The sequence below is a fragment of the Saccopteryx leptura genome, chromosome 1 (assembly GCF_036850995.1).
Source record: "Saccopteryx leptura isolate mSacLep1 chromosome 1, mSacLep1_pri_phased_curated, whole genome shotgun sequence".
Lineage (NCBI taxonomy): Eukaryota > Metazoa > Chordata > Mammalia > Chiroptera > Emballonuridae > Saccopteryx > Saccopteryx leptura.
Genome location: NC_089503.1, coordinates 329,320,577 through 329,341,216, shown reverse-complemented (window position 1 = coordinate 329,341,216; position 20,640 = coordinate 329,320,577).

Below are 20,640 nucleotides of genomic sequence, written 5' to 3'. Positions count from 1 at the left end.
TGAAAACAATATAAAAGTATTAATTAAACCATATTAAAGAATATTAAATTGAAATAAAATATGCAGTGCAGAATTTTATATGTTGTTAAAATTACGTAGGTTTAAGCATGTAACAAGTGTTTAAGAGCATAGGGAGTATTTATAAGAGGGTGGAAAAGGTTAATACAATGTGGGAAAGATTGTGGGGAGGGTTTATAAAGCCTTAAAATATATATAAATAATAAAATGAATATAAGGTCGCTACTTCTTGGAATTTTGCCTTTCGTGGGGGGCTCTGGAACCTAACCCCCGCGATAGACGAGGGACCGCTGTGTTTTGCAAACCAGCAGTGTATGAGAGTCCCACTGTTTCAGATTCTTGAAAACAGTTGATATTGTAAAACTTTGATTTTAGTAATTCTATCAATGTGTAGGCATATCTCGTTATATTAATTTGCATTTCTTTGATAATTAGTATTATATATTTGAGCATCTTTTCGTGTGCTTCAGGTACATTCATATATATCATCATCTGCCTATTTAAAATATGGTTCCCTTTTATTATTCAATTGTAAGTATTTTTTTGTTTTATTTTCTATTATTTTTTTTACTTCTTGGATAAATGCCCTTTAAATGATGGCCGGAGAGAGAAGAGAGAGAGAGAGAGATTTTTTCCCCCCCACACTGACTTGACTTTTATTTTCTTAATGGGGTTTTTGGAAGAACAAGCCTTTTTTTATTTCGATGAAATCCAAATTACCTAATTTTCTTTTTATAATAAGTGTTTGTTTATGTTTTACCCCAAAATTATTTGTTTACTGCAAATTTATGAAGATTTTCTGTCATGTTTCCTTCTAGAATTTTTATTGCTTAAATTTTTATTATTTTATTTTTTATGTTTAGGTCTATGAGCCATTTAAGATAAGTTTATATATGGTACCAGATATGGATTAATGTTTGTTTTTCCATATTTGATTTCTAGCTTCAGAATTCTTTCTGAAAAAATTTTTCTTTCACTATTTAATTACTTTAGACCCTTTATTGAAAATTTATTTTAATATAGTTCTATTTCTGAATTTTCTATGCATTTTCATTCATATCCATGCCACAGTATTTTGATTACTGTGGCTTTTAAACAAGTATTTAAATCAGGAGGTATAGATCCTGTAAGTGAGTTCTTTTATACAGCTGTTTTGGTGATTTTTGATCCTTTGGAATTCCTTATAAGTCTTAGAATCAGTTTACCAATTGCTACAACAAAACAAATATTATTTTATATGTTGTTAAAATTATAGGCAGCAGACAGACAGACTGGATTTTGACTGAGAATTGAATTTTTGGGTCATTTCTGGAGAAACTAACATCTTAAAACTATTAAGTCTTCTTATTTATGAGTGTGGAGCATGTCTCCATTTGTCTAGATCTCTTTTAACTTCTCTCAGCAAAGTTTTATAGTTTTCAATATAGAGATCTTATAAATATTTTAAAAATATATCCCTAATGATGTTATAAAATATTTTTGTTGCTATTTTTTGCAAAATTAGTTTTCCAAAAGTTAATTTGATTTAAAAAATACCAACACTTACATTGTTACTATCAAGAACCAAAAGGAATTTCACATTTTATGCTGCTTGCAAGCTAACAAGTTAGCCGACTGCATTTTCATAAATATGTATTAGCAGAAGATATGAGGCTCCTGGATTAGAGACGAAATGTTGTTTATCACACCAATGGCAATAACCAGAATAACATTATTGTATGGCACCCTGAGCCCCAACTCTCATATCTGTCCATCTTCCTCTTCAGAGGTAGATCTATTTTTATCACCCTGAAGTGTAAGGAAATATGCTTCAGTCAGAGATATTTTTCTCACCTGAGGGCACTTTCTTTATAAATATACTTGAAGATTCATTTTAAAGTAAATTAAGCTATTAATGCCTTTGAAGATATAAAGAAATATGAGATCCATGAGATTTCTCCACAACAGTTAGGACCATGCAAATATATTCTTATGCAGAGCAAAAGATTTTTCTGGTATATATTCCTTTTCATGGGCCATTTTTAGAACTACTGTTCTATACAATGATGATGGGTCACAGCATTGAAGGCAATCAGAATCTCCTCTTTCATTCTAACAACTTTTCAAGTCACATGGTATCTTATATTTGCTTTGTATTTGAAAATGATTTGTTATACAGTTTTCTTTTTCTTTTAATTTTTTTTATTTATTCATTTTACAGAGGAGAGGAAGAGACAGAGAGAGAGAGAGAGGAGAGACAGAGAGAGAGAAAGGGGGGAGGAGCTGGAAGCATCAACTCCCATATGTGCCTTGACCAGGCAAGCCCAGGGTTTCGAACCGGCGACCTCAGCATTTCTAGGTCGACGCTTTATCCACTGTGCCACCACAGGTCAGGCCAGTTTTCTTTTTCTTTACCAAGTGAGAGGAGGGGAGATAGAGAGACAGACTTTTTGCATGTGACCCAGCTAGGATCCACACAGCAACCCCCATCTGGGGCTTATAGAGTTTTTCTTTTTTTGTATTTTTCTGAAGTGAGAAGGGGGGGGGACAGCAGACAGACAGACTCCTGCATGCACCGGACTGGGATCCACCAGGCATGCCCACTAGGGGGTGATGCTCAGCCCCCTGGGACATTGCTCCACTGCAATCGGAGCCATTCTACCACCTGAGGCAAAGGCCATGGAGCCATCCTCAATGCTGGGGCCAGCTTAACTCCAATGAAGCCTTGGCTGTGGGAGGGGAAGAAAGAGATAGAGAGAAAGGAAAGGGGGAAGAGTGGAGAAGCAGATGGGCGCTTCTCCTGTGTGCCCTGGCGGGAATTGAACCCAGGACTTCCACATACCAGGCATGCGGGACCGATGCTCTACTGCTGAGTCAACCGGCCAGGACCTTTAAAAATGTCTCTTTGCCAAAAGCTTCTGTTTACCTTTATGTTTCCTTATTGAGAGAAAACACATGCTACTTTATATTGGACTCAAAACAAGACAGTGAATGATGTATTAAAAGATGTCAACAGATATAGGTATCTGTTGTTTCTTTGTATCTCTGATGATGTTTTTTTATATATAATCTTTACCAAGATGGATTCACTGGATTGTCACAGCTCTAAATTTTTTCTAAAAAATAATATGACCATTGTTGATATCACTTATCCAAATTGATCAGGCATGAGAATCTGACATCTCCTTTTAGATCCTCCTCGTTGTTCTAGGACCTATGCTTTTGAACATGGCAATTTACTAGGGAAGTGACTCACAAAAAAGTGTAGCTATTCAAGCAACATATTTAGATATGGTTTAAAAATTTTATGTCTAATTTCTTTCATGTCTGAGAATATCTTTACGTTGCCCTCACACTTCAATGATACTCTGAATATTAAATAGAATATTTTTGTTCTTTCTTTTGGCTTATCATTGATTAATCTGATTTGTCATTTATATGCTTTTATTACCTTCACATGTTCCATCTTATTCTAGCTTCTGCAATATTAGAGTAAATTAAGCTATTAACGCCTTTGAAGATATGCAGAAATATGAGATCCATGAGATTTCTCCCCAACAATTAGGACCACGCAAATATATTCTAATGCAGAGCAAAAGATTTTTCTGGTATATATTTCTTTTCATGGGCCATTTTTAGAACTACTAAATTTAATTAGACTTTATCTCTGAACTCTTCTTTTATCATATATATATATTTAATCCAACACTCATATTTTCAATTTTTAAAAATTCTCTCATGTTTCTTTTTTTAATTCTTGAATTTTATTCTTGTTTTGTGGGTGTCACGTTCTTTTACTTCTATCTGAAACAGAATGTTAGGTTGAAGAGAAAATTAAGAAGGGAAGAATCCTTATATTTATTTTCCAAACATGGAAAAGTCTACTTCAGGATAAAAATCAGCTGTTATCTCTCTTCAGACAGTGGAAAAGCCTGAGTTTTACTCTGTGGAGACTTATTTATATAGCATGGCATTCTCCCTGAATTCCTTTGTGCCTGGTGAAAACCAGAAAAGGTTGTAAAGAATGGTGGCTAGAAAGCCAAACAGTTTTCTTTCTAGGCACAGAGTGACTGTGTAGCTGCCTGCTGTAGGGTGAACAGCTCAGAATAGACATCAAAAAGGTGTCGTTCATGGCACTCCTGCTCAAAATACATGACCTGAATATAATGGTTTGGAAACATCAGACAAACCCAGATTGGGAGACACTGAGATAAATAAATGCATGGTATTTTTATTTTAGCTAATTAATTAATTAGTTAATTAATTAATTATTTGAGAGAGAAGAGACAGAGAGAGAGAGAGATGAAGGGACAGGGACAGACAGGAAGGGAGAGAGATGAGAAACATCAATTCCTTGCAGCACTTTGGTTGTTCCTTGATTGCTTTCTCATACATGTCTTCATTGGGAGGCTCCAGCCAAGCCAGTGACCCCTTGCTCAAGCCAGTAACCTTGGGCTTCAAGCCAGTGACCTTTGGGCTCAAAACAGTGACCATGGGGTCATGTCTGTGATCCCACACTCATGCCAGTGACCTCAGGGTTTTGAAGCTGGATCCTCAGTGTCCCAGGCCAACACTCTACTATGACACCACCTTGTCAGGCAAATGTTTGGTATTTTAAAAATATCAATGTCACAAATGACAATGAAGAATTGAGAAATTGTTCCGTGTGTGATGCTGAACCATAATTTTTGTTGTTATTATAAAAAATATTTGTGGGACACTTAATAAAATTTTAATAAAGTTTTTACATTGAAAAACTTAGTTAACTTATTTAGATAATTTCATTAAATAGGAGAATATCCTTGATTTTAGCAAATGCACACTGAGGTATTTTGTTTAAATGAGAACGATGTTCACAACCTGTTGTAAAATAATACAGAAATGTAATTATACCTCTATCTCACAGAGGAAATGATTAAACAAATACAGTTAAAATATTGACATTTGAGGAATCTGAGTGAAGGATATAGAAATTTTGTAAAATTTTTGCAACATTTTTTGTATGTCTAAAATTTTTTTTTTAATTTTTCTTAAGTGAGAAGCAAGGAGGCAGACAGACACACTCCTGCATGTGCCCTGACTGGCATCCACCCAGCAAGCCCCTTCCCAGGTGGTGCTCTGTCCATTTGGAGCTACTGCTCTGTTGCTCAGCAACTGAGCTGTTTTAGCACCTGCAGTGAGGCCATGGAACCATCTTCAGCACCCAAGGCTAAGTTGCTCCAACAGAGCCATGACTGCAGAGGGGAAGAGAGAGATAGAAAGAGAGACAGGAGATGGAAGAGGGAGAAGAGTAGAGAAGCAGAGATATTGCTTCTTCTGTGTGCCCTGATCGGGAATCGAACCCGGCACATCCACATGCCAGGCTGACACTCGACCACTGAGCCAACCATCCAGGGCCTAAAATTATTTCAAAACCAAAACTCAGGTTTAATGACTGGTGTACAAAATGTCCAATCACAACAATGAAATCATCAGCTGGGACCTTAGTACTTGACTGAGCCAGGAGAACAGACAACAAGCTCCCAATTCACATCTTCAGATGAAAGTGGTGAGATATGAGTAAGTGGATTAGGGCCTCCCACACTTCACAGCGCAGGAAAAGCCCAGAGAGAGCAGAAGATTCTACAAGTTGGCGAGAACACACATCCTTCTCATGCCCGGCAAAATCTTCAGATACCATCTTGGAGACAGAAAGAAGAAAAGATGACACTGGAACAGACATACAATGACCATACAAATGCCAGTTTTAAACTAAAGGGAGGCTATTAACAGGATAGCTCTGAGTTCTCATTACTCAGCAAAGATTTTTCCCTTCTCGATGAGTGGAAAACATTTAAAGAATATTATCTCAGTTATAGAAAATAAAGAAGTCACCATTTCTCTGCACATCAGAATACAGTTTAAAATGTGTTACTCACTACAGAAATGAAAGCTTTTAAAATATTTTCTTTTGTCCCCTGAATTACAGCTTCATCCAAGGTCATTTTTTTTGTTAGTTTACTTGGAATTTTCAACTCATGCTACTTGTGTTCCTCAAATGCCTGATCATTTCAGTTGGTTATTGATACAAATTAATGGGTTTATACTTTTAGATAGCTGATGCAGCTCTTGTTTGACATAAAAATTCTTGGAAAGTCATATTGTAAACTTTATGAACATAAATGGGCCATGTTAACACACAGACTTCTCTTTGGAGTGAGTAATACAGGTGGCTGGCCATCAAGGTACAAAGTCTTCTAAATGTTTAACTGAGAAGAGATTTATTTTGGGCATCAACACAGACCAATATCCTCAGCCCTCCCCGTACAAGTGGAACAAACTCTCAAGAAAAGATCACATCCTTTATTGTTTGAATGTTTGTTGTATGTTTTGTTTTCCAAGAATGTAACATGAGTCCACTTTCTGTTTTATATACTGTTGTAAGGGAGAATGTGACAATTTAATTTACGGACTCAGTCAATCCTAATTTCTACCCCTACTTTTTTAAGCCAATGCTTCATATTACTTGACAACATAGAACTGGGACTGCCTCTTTTGTTCCTGATTGCTTCAGTGTCTACTTCCTAATCTCTCACCTCCACTGTAAGTAGAAGAGAGGAAGAAAAAATAATTTTCCCTTTACTCTTCTAAGTTAAGAGTATTATAGGGCTGAGATCTCTATAATAAAGATTAACAAGAGAAAAATAAACAGAAGTTTATTAACATGTATACTTTATGTATACATGGGATATAACCAGTGAAACAGTAACTCTTTTAAATACCATCTTCATCTAAAGACAAAAAAAAGTGTTGTGAGAAGGAGGAGTTCAGTTTTGGAAGGTTACCAGGAAAAGCATGCCAAATAAGAGGAAGGTTTGTTATTCAGATTTAAGCTGTGTCTTCTTCATTGATAAGACTTTCTGATGATTTAATCATCTTTCTCTTCCTGGCACAGAAAGAGCAACACCCTTCCAAAGGGAGACTTCCTTTGTAAGTGTGACTTTTGTTTCTTTTACAAAAAAATCTCTTTTATAATAAGGTAACGTCTACAGTGTATTCAGAGTGTCTCCTGTGACTGCAACTTCTCAAAAAGAGTCAACTCAAAATGATCCTTATGCCAGACATATTCTGGGAGGCATATTCCACTTCCCTTTAGTAGGATCACTATACATTAGTCCAATGTTGCCAAGAAAAGTCCCAGTTTAATTGTAAATTGTGCCTCCCATTCAAAGCTTCCCAGTTTGGGTGCAAACTATATGATTACTTCACTATAAGGAGTTTATAATAATTTCATCTCCCAAATTTACTGACACATTCATATAACTCCTTTTGATAATCACTCACCCTGAATGAAGTCATGCCTTAAAAAATAATCTTTTCCATTTTTAGATGACTTTTATATCTTTGTGGTCCTTCCTGACCAGATATAAGTGTCATAGTGTCTACCATGTATTGGGTGATGTTTTAGGCTTTTGGAGTACAATAATGAATAGAACTTACTATACATATATTTTATTAAATGAGAGGTGGAGAGGCAGACAGACAGGCTCCCGCAGGCACCCCAAATGAACTGACTGGGATTCATCCAGCAAGCCCTCTACTGTGCTGCTGCTTCATTGCTCAGCAACCGAATTATTTTAGCACCTGAGATGAGGCCCTAAAGCCATCCTTAGGACTTGGGGCCAACTTACTTAAACCATTTGAGCCATGGCTGCAGGAAAGGAAGAAAGACAGAAGGGAGAAGGGTGGAGAAGCAGATGGTCGCTTCTCTTGTGTACCCTAACCAGGAATCAAACCCGGGACTTCCACAAGCTGGGCTGATGCTCTATCACTGAGCAAACTGGCCAAGGACAGAACTTACTATATTTTAATGGAGATATAAATGTAAAGAAAAATGAATAAAGCAAATACCAGTTATCCAGTATTACCACCAATGCATTTCATGTAACCTTTCTTATATTTTCTCCTTTAATTCTAAATGTATTAATTGAGCTGTAGAACTGCCTTTCCTTGGAGCATATTCTCAGTCTGTTGAGATCTTGCTTCCAGGTGTGTCATCAAAATGTTGGCTCAAATAAATTCTTACCATATTTTTCTATAGGTTCGGAAGTTTTTATGTTAACATTATTATTTAATTAGAAAATATTTATTAACTCCTATGTGCCAAGAACTGTTCTAGGTCCCAGAGATATGGCAGTGAACAGACCATATGAAATCTTTTGTTCTGATAGAATACAAATTGTAGAGAACAGACAGTAAGAAAGATGAATAAGTAAAACATGTTGTATGCTAACTGGTATTAAGTGCCAAAAAAGAACAATAAAACATAGGAGGATAAGAACAGTGTCCAGGTTTGGGAAGATTTGCAACTGATTTGAGAAGATTTGCAACTTTGGATTAGGTGCTTAAGAAAGAATTCACCAAAAGGTAACATTTGAATAAACACTCAAAGGAGATGAGTCAGTGAGTTAGACAGGTATCTGAGGGGAGAGCATTTTAGTAAGAGTAAGTATAAAATCCTTGAAAAGTGTTTTTATACTTTTTAGTATAAAAGTGTTTGAAGAAAAAGAGAGAATAACTGAGGGGAATAAAGTTAAATGGGTAACGGGAATTCATGTAGCATAGGGCTTGAAGCTTACTCTAAGAGATGTAAGAGATGATTTAGAGAAGAAAAATGATGTGATTTGAGTTGTGTTGAAATTAGACAGGAGGGGGATGAGGGAAGAGATATTGGTAGGTGGAAAATAATGATAGGAACAAGAACACCAATTGGCAGGGCTTTACAATGATACAGGACAGAGAGGATGGTGGTATGATCCAGGAAGGTTAAAGTGAAAATGTTAAGAAATGGTTGGGATCTAGCGGTATTTATCATGTGAAGTGTTAGAGAAAGAAAAGAGTCATGCATAACCCTAAAGTTTCAGCCTAAGTAAATACAATAATAGAGCTCTCATTTATTGAGCTGGGAAGGTCAAAAAGAGGAAAAGAGTATTTTCTGAGGGGAGGTCACATATCAGGAGCTCATCTTTAGACATGTTAAATTTGAAGTACCCATTTGATATCCAAGTAGAGATGCAATATAAACTATTGAATATATGAGTCTGAAGCACAGAGGAGACTTTTTTGCTAAAGAAAGTAAACGAGAGATGAGTATTTAGATGATATTTAATGCTGTGCATTAGAATGAGATCAAGAGACTGAATGTAAATAGCAAAGAGAATAATGCCAAGGACAAAACTTGGGCAAGGAGTAGTAAATGAGACTCAGTTAAAATAACTTAAGAGGTGAGAGCAAAATTAGATGAATGATTTTGAAATCTCTTAAAGCTGTATTAAAGTTTCCAGAAAACAGAACCAATAGAAGAGAGATGACGATAGAAGATGAGATAGATAGATAGATAGATAGATAGATAGATAGATAGATATAAATATAGATAGATAGATATAAATATAGATAGATAGATAGATAGATAGATAGATAGATAGATAGATGATAGATAGATAAATAGATAGTTAGGTAGGAATTGGCTTATACCATGTGGAGGCTGGCAAGTCCAAAACTTTCAAGGTAGACCAGCAGGCTGCAAGCCCAGGGAGAGGAGCTTGAGCCCAAAGGCAGTCAGTCTAGAGGCAAAAATCCTTCTTCAAAGAGACTTAAGTCCAGTGATGCAATTCAAATAATTTAACAATCAAATCTCTGCTTTAATGACCGTTCTGAGTATAAAAAAAGATACACTGCAAAGTAGTTTATTATTTCATGCATTTAATACTTAAATAAGAACAATAAAAGGTCCTGGCCGGTTGGCTCAGTGGTAGAGCGTTGGCCTGGCATGCAGGAGTCCCGGGTTCAATTCCCGGCCAGGGCACACAGGAGAAGCGCCCATCTGCTTCTCCACCCCTCCCCCTCTCCTTCCTCTCTGTCTCTCTCTTCCCCTCCTGCAGCCAAGGCTCCATTGGAGCAAAGTTGGCCCAGGCGCTGAGGATGGCTCTGTGGCCTCTGCCTCAGGTGCTAGAGTGGCTCTGGTTGCAACAGAGCAACGCCCCGATGGGCAGAGCATCGCCCCCTGGTGGGCGTGCCAGGTGGATCCTTGTCGGGCGCATGCGGGAGTCTGTCTGACTGCCTCCCCGTTTCTAGCTTCGGAAAAATACAAAAGAAAAAAAATAAGAACAATAAAAGAGGTACACAAAAGTAGATTATTTTATAAGAAAAAGTTATAAAATATTAATGAAAAAATATTAAGTAATACTTGACAAAAACGAATACAAGTTGTCACCCCCTGGTTGTTTGTCACTTTTTCTTTTTACGGTATATGTTTGTTTACTGAAGTAACAAATGTGAGGGAATTAAAATGTAATATTTCATCAAAGGTATACAGTAATGAGTTTTATAAAATGAATAAATAGTTCCGTCAAATTGTTTTCACCTGTAAATGGAATGAACATTACTGCAGGTGCTTAGAATATGCTTTTACCCAGATGAAGATTTTAAAAAGAGCAAGGAATGTAAATTTGTAATTTTCACATTGGGCAGCTTCCCAGGTTCCCACCTTAGAAAGAACCCTGATTATAAGTGCCATTTTAACGACTGGTTCTCTGAACTCAACAAAAAATTAGGTATCGTTCTGCTGAACCAGTGCAAACTGGCTGAATCCTACCACTGCTTAAGTCTTATTTTTCTAAAGGCCTTTAAAGATTGGGTGAGGCCTACCCATATTACGAAAGGTAACCTGCTGGTAGTCTACTGATTTAAATGTTAATCTCATCATTTAAAAATCTTTAGGATGACATCCAAACTGGTGCTTGACCAAATATCTTGGTACTATAGTCTACTCAAATTGACACATACAATTAACCATTATCTTTGATGGTTTCAAAGATAAGAGAGATCAATTTTGTCAAAAACTGTGGAAGATAAAAGAAGTAGAGGATTTGATCATAAAGTGACCATTGGAATTAGCAAAAACAATGCCACTAGTGATCACAAGGGACTTGATTGGAGTGAATTTAAAAGAATGTTAGGAGAGATATTGGACACAGCAAGACACAACTTAGAAGGAGTTTTGCTTTAAAGATAAGGGGATACAGGGCCTGGTAGCTTGATTGTGTGACAGGGTCAAGAGATTTTATTTTTTATATGGGAGAAATAACAATAAGTGTGCTGATGAGAATAATGTAGCAGAGAGAATATAAAAGGAAAAAAAGGAAGAAATGTGCAATAATTTGAATAGCTGAAATGGGAGAGATTAAGCATAAATGTAGCGGGGTTGAATTTAAACAGGAGCAAAAACTGTTCACCAAAGGTGGGAAGTTGAGGGTATGGGCATAAAGATACCTGATGTAACAGTGTGGCAGTAGGAAATTACGAAAGTTCTTTTTTACTTCTCATGAAATAGGATGGGACCAGCTTTATGGGTGTGCAACCCATGCAACTGCACAGGACACTGCTTGGAAGGGCCCTGCACATTTTAAATCTCTGTTGTTGATGTTGTGAAATTGTTTAAAACTATATCCTTAAATTTTGTAAAGGTCAGTGGGACAAAGGAGCATGAGTGTGAGCAGAGGAGATGCACACAATTTGCGTACTCCTTCCTGCCCCCTGCTCACATGTTGCATCCACGATACCCTTGAACAAAGAACTTCAGTGGATCCACAATGTGTGGGAGTTCAGCAAGACTCAAAGCAAGTACAAAGTAAGCAACTCTATTAAGAAGCCTGAGCCACTGACAGCCCCAAGAAGCCACACTTTCAGTTCGTACAAGAAATTTCCAACACAGAAAAAGGGCGGTAGTGTTCCAAGAAACTCAAATGTTCAGGAAATCCTGTTATATCTTTTCTATTCACATTACTTCCCTGTATTAGCTGACTACATATACTAAAAACGATGCTATAAAAGACAGAGCAACCCATAGTTCCTTCTCCTTTCAGTCTTTCTTTAGTAGTAAGTGGAGGTAAGAAAGTTTAGATAGTGGTGAAAGAAAAACTCTTCAGTTAATTTTGTGCCACAGTTCATCAATGCTGCTAAGAACAAAATACATACAAGTAGGGCAAAAGTAGGTTTACAGTTGTGAGTATGTGAAACACGGACTATATACTTGTATTATTATTTATTATTTTATTACTTTCCATGTGAAGAAATGTAAACCTACTTTTGCCCTACTCTGCATGTATATTTGAGGCACAAAATGTGAATTTTGTGATTTTGGTGATACTTCACACAAGTTAAATGATCTACCTGATATTTACATTTAAAATTAACATTGCACAACATAAAGGTGAATGGTAAATTCATGCTAATAATTTAAATTTTTAATTTTTCCTTACTTAGAACAAGATTAAATACTAAGTACCGTGACATTGTGAAAGATCATGAAAGAAAAAATATTTATATTTTAGAAACTTTAATATCACTATATATGTGTGTGTGTGTACACACACACACAAACACACACACAAGAGACCATGCATTTTCATTTTGCGCCACATCCTGCAAATTATGAGGCTGGTTCTGAAATAGTGAGCACATCATTATCTGGGAATGAACATGAGAGAGAAGGTCTTGGAAGTCTGAGAAAAAAGACATTATTAAACAATACTCTGGTTGAGTGGAAGTGTGAATAGTAATAGCAAAATGAAATATGATTACTGGACAGCATTAAGAAACCACTTGAGGTTAATGATCATGATTATAAAGAATGTCCAGTCAGCATGATTATGTGGTTTTCTTGTGATATATTCATCTGTGTGGAGGGCAAGGCAGTTGAGGGTATATGCAAGGAAGCAGAACAATTATAATAAGTGATTAAAAATTTAATCTGAATAAGAAGGAAAGTGAGAATTTAAGGGGCTAACAAACATTAAAAACTTGTAAAATTAGATGTCCTTATTTTTGGAGAATTGTTGGAATTGGAATACTGGAAAGAGTAAGCCAAAAATAAAGTGTGATGTCTGATGTTGAGATTATGGAGAAGTGGTCATCATTGGTCATAAGCACTAGGATGTATTCATGAGGATGTGTGGCTATGGTAGGGTGGAGGAGATGAAGCTGCTGAGAGATCTGAATATTGGAAGGATCTTCATGGATAGTGAAATCTCAAAGAGCTATGATAGCAATATCATTGAAGAAAGAACATTAGTGAACCCAACCTAACCTCAAAGAAAGAGGGATAGTAACCCTAAGGACTGGTAGTTTTCTGTACAATGGAGGTGTGGTGATAGATTAGTAATAATAGATTCAGAGACTTAGAGAAAAGGTGGGGGGTGCCTCTCTTCAGCAGGGGAGGAATTGAAGTTGAGATCAGAGAAGGTAATATACAGAATGCAAGAGAATCAAAGTTCTGAAGGATGAGGAAATACTGTTTCTATAGTAATGACATGGAAGAAATAAAGAGCATGATGTAGCATTCCTGATGCTTGAAGAAAAATTATTGGTGACGTAACTGTGGGTATTCAGGGGTTGGAGAGTTCTGGGACTCCCCCTTGAATCCTATTCATGGAGATTTCAAGTCCCACAGAAAAAAATTCTCATTACTAATGACTGGACATTCTTGATTTCTCTAAGAACATCTATGGAGTATCTATGAATTTATGTAGACCTCCTCATTATGGGATATGACAAGTCATTTTGAAAACAACCATGAATTGTGTGAAGTAAATGAAGTTGTGATTTCAAGTTGGAACCACATTTTGAAGGAACTTGAATTTCAGCTTAGACATATAGAGGAGTTGGTGGACCTAGCCTGGAATAATAGAAAGAGGTTATGGTAAGAAAAGATTGACATTCATTGTAACCAGCTGTGTAACTGTGACCAAGACATTTGTACATTTCAGCTTTAATTTCCACATTTTAAAAAAGTAAAATTAATAAATATAATTATTACTTATTTTGCATTTATTGAGCTTGGAAAGGTTAAGAGCTATTCTCTAATACTAACTCTTGAAGGTGGTGACTACTTTAGGCAGGGCCACAGGGGAAGCCAGCTGGTCTCAGGGCAAAAGGAGAACACTGACGAGGCAATAGATCAGGGGTCAGGAACCTATGGCTCAAGAGCCAGATGTGGCTCTTTTGATGGCTGCATCTGGCTCACAGAAAAATCTTTAATAAAAAAAATAATAAGATTAAAAATATAAAATATTCTCATGTATTACAATCCATTCATTTCCTACCGCTCATGTTCACGGTTGCGGGTGGCTGGAGCCAATCACAGCTGTCCTCCGGGACAGCACCAAATTTTTATTGAATAATGCCTGATGTACACAGGTCATTGTATGGCTCTCACAGAATTACATTTTAAAATCTGTGGCGTTCATGGCTCTCTCAGCCAAAAGGTTCCTGACCCCTGCAATAGATGTTTAGGAGGCAAAGTTCCATTGAATTAATCTAGCTGTGGCTGATTGGATCTGTAGTTTACTATAAAGAGTAAGAGACAAATTCAAAGAATTTTTGAAGGGTGATGGTTTTGATTTTGAAAAATCAAAAAGGCGTTAGATGCAAAGATATAGATTGTAAATGTATCTTCTGTATTTTAGATGGGAAGAACTGTATAGGGGTGGGCAAAATTATGTTTATGGTTGTTTGTATGGAAAATAATACAGTAGTTAATAAATCTAACTCAAGAATAATCTTTCACATCTTCACAACTGTAAACCTATTTTGCCCACCCCTGTATATCTAGGTAATGGGTCCATTAGGGAAACATATATTCAAATGAAATGTGAAGATAGAGATTTGAGTGCTATAGATTTTCAGGTATTTGGAGAGATGAACAGGTTCAGAATGTTATTAGAAGGTAAGTTTTTGAAGTGAAATTAATGTCAAAATTCTCTAGAAGTGGATCTTCATCGTCAGGTAGAAGTGGATCTTAACGAACAAGGAGGCTAAAGTGTTAGAACCATCACTACCAGTCTTGTGCAGGGAAGGTAAAGGTAGCTGGGGGAAACCTGCCAAACAGCTGCAAATCCAAAAAGGATCTGGGTTCCAAGATCTAAATTGTGCTTATTATTGTCTCCATTACTTTGTGTGCACTGGCCATCACGGAGAGACAGAGATAGACCTAAGAATATTTAGGGGCTTCATTACTTTCAGTCACTTCAGAAAGAGACAGTGAAATCTATCATTCTAATATGTGTTCAAGATAGTCCAAACCTTCCCCTTCCCTCCAATAAATGCTTGACTTCCTTTTAGCTCATGCCCTCCAAACTGCTGCCTAGTTCACCTTTCATGAGGTAGTATAAAGTATAATGCAAAGATATGAGCACGGTTTTTGAATTTGGATTTGAAACCTTGCTGTGCTATGCAAATTTGGATAGTGTGTTTAACCTCTCTGAGCCAGCTTTATTACATTTGTAAGATGAGAACAAGTAATTTATAGGTCTGCATGTTGTTACATATGTATAGGATCTACACAGCTGTGTGGACGCACCCACAAATACACATGGGCACATTCGTAACCCGCTCTCCAACTACACTCGCAATCATCCACAACCTTGAGAATGTTCTCTCTTATCCTGAACAGTAATTTTCAAGTTGCTGGTCTTAACTTCACCCGTTGAAGCAATCAGGACAAATCTAGTCCTCATCTAAGTGGGAGGCAGATGAAGAAAACTGCAGGAAGAGGAACCCATAGATTGTCTTGACATAAAAGGTGCTGAAGCAAGGATCATTTGGGGCATTTAATCTGTGTGAAAGTATGGTAACTGGATCACAGATTGTCAAGTGCATTTGAAAGCTTTCCCAACTGTGGGACTTTTTCTGAGCAGTTCTCTCAATAATTTCACCTTAGGAAATTAACACACGCCAGGACCAATTGAAGTTCTCATCAATTAGCTAATTGACACAGCAGGCTTAACCTTTTTCCTAATGGTGAATATAAAGCATTTGTTCAGCAAACAAAAAGCCTTTTAAATCCTTTGAAAGCCTACCCTAGTCAACTTGTTGAATGCTCACAGTAATATATATATTGATATAAACACACACACACACACTATATAGGTAAATTTCAATAATACCGAACTTACCCTCAAAAAGTGAGGCTTTGTGTTGGAGTGGAGGAATTTATTATATTCAACTAAAGTTACAATTTTTTGTTTAAACATCAAGAGTTTTGTATTATAAAAAAATCAATGAAGTATTGAAATTCTTTAGAGTCTTTTAAAAATATGCCTTATTATTTTTATTAATACTTAAGAGTAAATGAAATGATCAAATATCTGTATTTCAAGTTTTGTGTTCAAATTGCAAAGTAATTAAGTTTTCAAATGGTGCCTTTGTCCTTTATAATACTTTTTTTTTTTTTGCCAAACTTAAGGTTCTACTGATATTGAATTAAGAAAAAGAAAAAAAAATGAAACAAGACAGAGAATATTAAAGTTCTTTGTAAAATTTAAATCATTTTGAAACACATTATTACTATAATCTCAAAAACCAATCTGCTGATTTTCCTTTGGTCTCTCATTAAGTTTATATACTTGTTCCACTTATAATATGGATTATTTTTTTCTTTTCCTCATTTTGCTACTATATTAACAGCTTGACCTTGGAAAATCTATTAAATCTCTTTGTGTCTCAGTTTCTTTTTAATAAAATAGGCCTACGTTGAGAGGGTTGTTGTCAGAGGCAGATTAAGGTCGGTTGAGGTCCCAGCTGCAGAAGAAAATATTGGACCCCTTAAAAAAAAGAGAGAGAGAGACAGGGAAAATAAAAATACATGTTCATCATATACTTAAATAAATAAAAATATTATGTGCTATTAATGTTTAAATTGCACATATGAAATCAAACTTGGTGTCATTAGAAAACAGTGTGAAGTTGGGATTTTGCGGGGCCCTTCAGAAGTCGGAGCTCAGGGCGAGTACCCGGTGAACCTGCAGTTAATCTGCCTCTGGTTGTTGTGAGAAATAAAAAAGAGATTATGCATTAAAAGCTTTATATAGTTGCTGGTCTAAGTGAGCACCCAGTAAATATAAGCTATTTTTGGCAGAAAAATGGGAAAAGAAGAGAAAAGGAGTAGCATTCCAGATGGAAGAAAGGTCATAAATCAAATCACAGAAACAGAGCTTACCTGTCCCTAGTGAGTGGCAGGGAGCTGTCAGGCTAGAATGATGTCACAAGGAATGATTCACAGGGATTTTGTGAAGCCAAACCGAATGTCTGGATTTTTACTTTAATTGGGGGCATGGTACCGAGCTTTTGTTTGTTTTTTAGTTTTTTAATTTTAATAACAGTAATTGAAACGATCAAAGCCATCTTTTAGAAAGATTTCTCTGGAGATTTAGTAGATATTAAAAACAAGACAGTAAGCTCCAAATGGATTTGCGGATGCTAAGCCACATGTCACCAAACCAGGACCTAACTTAATTACAGTTTTAGCTCACTCAGAAATTGTGTCTTAAACCAGTCAGTCAGGAATCACTTGATTAGCATTTCAGTGAGGTGATTTGCCTGCTAGATCCTTGCTGTTCCCTAAAGAAAAGTGACCTTGCAAAATCCAGCTCGCTCTTTTGCCTTCCTTGTCTGCTCCCTTCTGCCTGCAAGAGTCTTTCATGTTGTTCAGCATCTCAGAGCTCCCTTCCGTTAGATGTGGTATTGCCTAATTCATGAATTGTTGAATAAAACCAGTAAGATATTTAAGGTTTACTCAGTTGAATTTTTATATAATAATGTAAAATTTGGAGATTAGCAATCAGTTAAGAAAAGACTATAAGCATCAGGAATGGGTGAATGGTATTTATTGGGTCATAAAGCAATGTAGGTAGAATCCTTTTAGAGATAATTTAGTATGTTCTTTCTCCATTCTTAAATTTTAAGTTAGAGGATATCAAAGTATATAATCAACTAGTAATTTACTCAGGTCACACAACTGGTTCTATCAGATCCAGGCCTAGAACACAATTTTCACATTGCCACATTCATGCTGTTTCCATGATACTAAGCTATGTTAATTTAGCAGGTGCACATAGAAAATATACTATGTTCAAGGCACTCCTAAGGTTGCCGCAGGTAATATAGAAGAAGCACCTGAATTGTAAAACTAGCCTATTTATACCATTATGCTTTTGATTTTGAATATTAGAAGGTGTTATAGACATTATTTCACAAATTTGGATAGACTTAAATATGGCTAGTGACTCTATGTACAGCAACTTAAAAATGTCCAGTTATATTATCTGTCAACCTAAAAACTTTTCAAAGAAAGTATACTAAATTCTGAATCCTATAGTCCTACTCAGTTGTTAGTGCTTTAACTTGGTCATTGAATCTAAGGCTAGGCTTGGACATTGTTTTCACTGAGCATACAGAAAATGGATGATAATAGGCTGTTTCTTTGATGTCTGCCTCCAAAGTAGATAAACTTGTTTCTGGATATCAAACAAAACAAACCAAAAAAACACCTTGTCTTGATTTTGAAATTTTTCTTTGAGCTTTTCTGAAAATGCCATTGCTCATTACCACTTACCCGTTGCTGTAGTGTGCTGTTACGTACCTCAGCCTTGTGCCAAAGGAGGCAGAGCTTACCCAGTCCCTCCGAAGGTGCAGTGAGGCAGGGGGTTTGTCATCCTGCCTCTCTAGTTGTTATTTCTGTATTTGATCATTTATTCTTTAACTATTCAAAGTAGCCAGTTCCCACAATGTTTGTGACCCACATACGAAGAGGTAAGAAATTTGATCCAAAACGTAATTCAATATATTTCTTCACCAACAAGGTCTTCCTAAGGAACTGTCAGGTGCCGGAAACACAATGCCTGGTGCCACGGTGGACTCTGTCTAAGCTCTCTACCCCGTTGCAAAGCTCTGACAAAGAGTTTGTTGTTAGCAGCAGTTTGTATACCACAGTTTGAGCAGCATGTATTTGAAAAGGTATTTTCTATGGCTATTTAATTTTCTTATTGTATTAGAAAAACACATAACATGAAATCTACAGTCTTTAAGAGTACAGTACAATATTATTAACTATCACCATAATGTTTTATAGCAGATATCTTGAGTTTTTTATGTTGTATAGTTTAAACTGTACATATGATACATTGAACAGCAAATCTTCATTTATTTCTTTCTCTCAAGCAAACTCGCAACCACCATTCTACCTTCTGTATCTGTGACTTTGACCACCTTAAATACCTCATACATGTGGAATCATGTTGTGTTTGTCCTGTGATGGACTTATTTCACCCTAGGATTTTGGTCCCAGCTCTGGAAGGGGTAGAAACCTGGTTTATCTCAACAGCTCCTAGCAGTGTACACAGCACTCAGACAGGTAGAGCCTCTCACAAAGGACAACATACCATGGTAAGAATTTCTCTTACTCTCAAGGAGTGAATTGAGAATATATTCTACTCACCCACCTCTGACATGGCTCAAACTCCTTTGACTAAGTGACATGCCTGTTTGCAGCAGAGGAACCCCCTGTCTGCCAGCTCACTGTCTTCAGAAATGTGGCTGCTACGAGGCTCTATAGAATATGTAGATCCTTCAAATGCCCCAGTGTCATCCTCTGTGGCCTGTTGACATGGAATGAGAGAAATCTCCTCTGGTTCCTGGAGTATAGGCGAGTCTAACCCAGGTGACCTGCCCACATGGACTATAGTCACTATTCAGTCTAACACTGGCAACATGTGGATGAAAACAGAAATAAACTGCAGCCCCTGGTGGACTGAACTTAGAGGGGTCTGGCTGCTTATGAGCCCTGAATGTTAACCCTTTGCACTAACAGCTGGGCTGTCCTAAAGCGATTAACTCTGAGGCTTGGACAATGGGAAGGTTAGGGGTAGAAGATCATGAGTAAAACTTTCCGGGTCAGAGAATGTGGAAAGACATTCTGGGTTTGCCTGCAAGTGCCTGAGGCAGTCTTCACTGTTTCCACACCCAGGGTCAGAAGTGCTGATGCCCCCCCTGCAATCAGTAATCTGATCTCTTAGCTCAGGTGGAAGCATTAGCAACTGATCCTTCAGTAGACAGAGAAGATTGGGGACATGAATACCCAACCAGTGAGGAATTGGCAAATATGGTAGATTATATTAGCCTCTCCCTCTGAGTGAAGACTATAAATTTTCCTTGGTTTGTGTTGACATTGCAACTAGCCTAACCCAAGAATTTTCTTGTCCCCATGTAAGCCAGGCTGCCACCATTAGTGGATTAGAGAGGCTGAGTACTATGTACAGAAGAAATGCTCCTCAAATAGTGAGCAGGGATCATGTTTTAAGAGTCATTATATGCAAGACTGGGGAAAAAATCATGACATTGAATGGCAGTGCCAACTTTTTATAACCCACAAACAACAAGATTGGTAGAAAGGAATAATACAATATTAAAGCAGCACATTAAATCACTAACAATAAAACTACCTTGGCTGGGTGGACTAAAGTACTGCCTGACCCAGGCTTTTATACATTTAATGACTAACCACTAGGACCTGTTGTCTCATGTGCAAGACTGGAGACCGCTGCCAAGACACACAATACCATAAAGGTATTGACATTGTGGGGAACAGCCTTTGCCATGATTCTCACTGTATACCAGCTTACAATACTGCTGAGAACACCAACCCCCGTCACAATTGGGAGAGCTATTATCTACTGAAATTGGCAATGGGATGGCCCACTGGGGTGGGTAAGTGTTGGGCAGATAAGATATATTATGCTCATTTTGTTAAAGATGGCACTGCCCACGTGG